We start from the raw sequence: 3,566 nt of genomic DNA on the forward strand, positions 1-3,566 counted from the left end.
CTATACATCGTCACCATCATCATCATTTACCAGCCACATTTACATGCTTGTATGAGTCAGACGAAATTTATTGAGTACCATTCGACTTTTTCCATCCAATATTTATTTACACGCTCTGGTTTGTAGCTTTACATCATATCTCATCGGTGAATAATACCTTGATGACATTTTCGGACAGCTGCTTATGATGTGGGTGGTATCTTTGGTATCAACTCCACCAAGTCTGCATCGGTTGTCACATTTTACTGCTTTTCCTGCATCTCTGTCCCTTTTGTGCATCAGCTATTTGATTGATATTTCCTGTTCTTGGATTGCAAACGCATACCCTTCAAAGTTGGAGGTTGTAATCCGATTGTTGGTCCATGATAGACTACTTTGATGATCAATGTTACTATCATCTCGGAGCTTTCTACTAACATATCCATGCATGGTCTTCTGCCGATATACGCTCATCCTTTCATCTGATGCTATGTTGCGATAGAGTGGTGCGACTTCTTCGGGCATGTATTCTAGGTTATCAGATAACGAATGGTGCCCAAGGAACTGCTTTTCAAGTTTAATATTATCAGCCTCATGTATGCAAACTTGATCAAAGGTTGCTCTTCGACACTTGGTGGTTAAAAGATGTTGCCGAAGGAATATGAAACGACATTCAAAGTTAGTTTGGATCAATGCTAAGCTTCTACCGCTTTGCTTGCGTTTTTGGTAGAGGCGATCTACCTCACTGTTGATATGGAAATTATGTCTGCTTGTTAGTATCTTCCGGGTTTTCACATCAACAACTCGGATCTCATCAAGTGTCCAATAAAGCAACCCAAATGTTGGAATGAGTACTGGTATTGCATATACATGGTGGACCACTGTTTTATTGAATGCAAAGAGTTCCGAAGTCCAAATGTTCTTTATTCAGCTGTAATATTCTTTAGTGACACGTGTTTTGTTACAGATGCCATTGTAAGATATGTTTTCATCCACCCCCTGTAACATTCCTCATCAAATATAGTGGAAACAGTGAAGTCATTGATGGAGATGTTGCTAGTCTGCTTTACAGTTTTCCATCTTTTCACAACTGTATAGCAACATTTATCCTGACCAAACTCCAATACTACATCCTTTGAGAATGTTGTAACCAGGTCAAGGCTCTTTTTCATCTCACGCATATGCTTTGCATGTAGTTTCAAGTCATCCACAAAGAAACTGTGTAATTCTGGCATTTCTGCTTCCTTGTGAACCAGTGAGATATCCTTCAGACTTCCTTCACATGAATGACAAGGGGTTTACAGAAAGTATAAACAACAGCACAGAGAGGCTGTCTCCTTGGAATATGCCTTTGCGATACTGTATTCTATCAGTGATAATACAGTCGCTCTTTGTGTTTAATTTCAAGATGCTGGCCCATGATGAAGTCAGGTCAGCTATGTATGTATGTATGTATGTATGTATGTATGTATGTATGTATGTATGTATGTATGTATGCATGTATGTATGTGTGTGTGTGTGTGTGTATGTATGTATGTATGTATGTATGTATGTATGTATGTATGTATGTATGTGTGTATGTATGTATGTATGTATGTATGTATGTATATTCTCTTCTGGTTTTAATTATTTGAAATCTTCCGAGAAATTTTTAAAATGTCACATTTTAAATTAAAGAAAAGTCTTGCATATTTTTACTGTTCTACTTACAAATTGTATTTGCAATGTGCAAATTAGTTTGATTTCTTTTTCTGAAGACCCTAGCTTATCCAGATAGGCATTACTCACAAAACCAAGTGATTCCAACATTTGGGATACTTGACTGGTATGTAGAAGAAATCTATTCCATAGACATTAGAGACTGTAAGACCTCGACATCAACTGAAAGCATCCACAGAAATAGCAATATCGACAGCTCTACCTAAGAAGAGATGAAGAAGGTTGAGATCTGAGATCAGTGCAAGCAGCCTTGGAAAGTCCAGTCTCTCTCAGACAACACTCGCTAAACAACAACAGCAAAAACAGATTCATAAACTTAGCACTGGAAAGCGAAGAGAACACCATCCTACGTGTGAACTCCTCAGGAAGTACTCTCTTCCTGATGACTTCCCATACAACCTCCAAACAGCTGGAGTAGCATGCCTCAAAAAAGACCCAGATGTGAAACGCGCAGCATGCAAAAATAAATGTTCGCATACATCACATCACACTTCGAAGGCTGTGCATTTGTAATCCAAGAGCAGGAAACAGGTATAAATCACCAAATCAACAAAAGAGACAGTGAAGCCCTTGGAGTGCCGAGATGCAACCGTAACTGTAGATTATGTCATATTTCTGTGGAAGACATCACTCGTGATTAACAGCTGCCTAAAAAATGTCTTCCAATGTGACACGGCATTGTTATTAAAACAATGCAACATGCTATCCTTAAAAAAGACTGTCCTGGGAAAAATATACAGAATCCTCTTGAAATTGAATACACACACCAATACAAGGAATATTGTCAGAACATTCCCATCAAAGCTTATACCAAATGCAAAGGTAACAGACCTGATGTTGTTTGGTACAGACATGGTAAAGAATGTAGAGTAGCAGGGGTCAGCTGCTTTGCTGATCTGAAAATCCCTTCTAAAATTAATGAGAAAAGCTACAGACAACTCCTTCTCTATCCAGAGTATAAATTCACTTTTATATCAGTAAAAATTGGCGCACTTGGTTTTGTGAGTAAGGGCCGAAAGTGACAATTTGCATAAATTAGAATTTTCAGAAAAAGAAATCAGCCTTTCTCAAGTTCAACAAATGATATCGCTTTTGTTATATACATTTCAAAGATGCTGTTTTGTATCTTTACTGAGAACCAGCCCCTTCTTTACAGTAAGATTTCAAATAATTGAAAATAGATGAGGACACACACACACACACACACACACACATGCAAGCATAATTACATATGTAAGTACATAGACCTCACACACACGCACACCCACAGCTGGAGAATTATACATATTTACATTTTATGGACTTTAGTGTGAGATCATGGATCTAATAGGAAAGGGAGGACAGGAAAATTATACACACACACACACACAGATAGAAAGAAAGAAAGAAAGAAAGAAAGATAGATAGATAGATAGATAGATAGATAGATAGATAGATAGATAGGTAGGTAGACAGCCACCAAAACGCGGATTTGTTTTAAGGATGAGGCTAAAACTTCAAGATTGACCTCCTCAAATGTGACCCGAACGACCTAAGAAAGGTCAAGTGTCAAAGCAATGAAGTGTAAACCAGAAAATCCAATAACCACATTCCAGAGGCGGTCGACTGTGAAATTGTGGCTGCTGCTGATATTTATACACACACGCACACACGTACACATTCACCCCCTCTCTCTCTCTTTCTCTATTTCTTTCTCTCTCTCTCTCCTTCTCCCTCTCATTCATTTCTTTTCCTCTTTAATTTTCGAACATATCTCTTTCTTTCTCATTTTCATACTGTCTGTTGTCTCTCTTTCTCTCTCTCTCTCTCTCTCTCTCTCTCTCTGTATATATATATATATATATATATATATATATATATATATATAT

This window comes from Octopus bimaculoides, chromosome 2, assembly GCF_001194135.2.
Source record: "Octopus bimaculoides isolate UCB-OBI-ISO-001 chromosome 2, ASM119413v2, whole genome shotgun sequence".
NCBI classification, from domain to species: domain Eukaryota; kingdom Metazoa; phylum Mollusca; class Cephalopoda; order Octopoda; family Octopodidae; genus Octopus; species Octopus bimaculoides.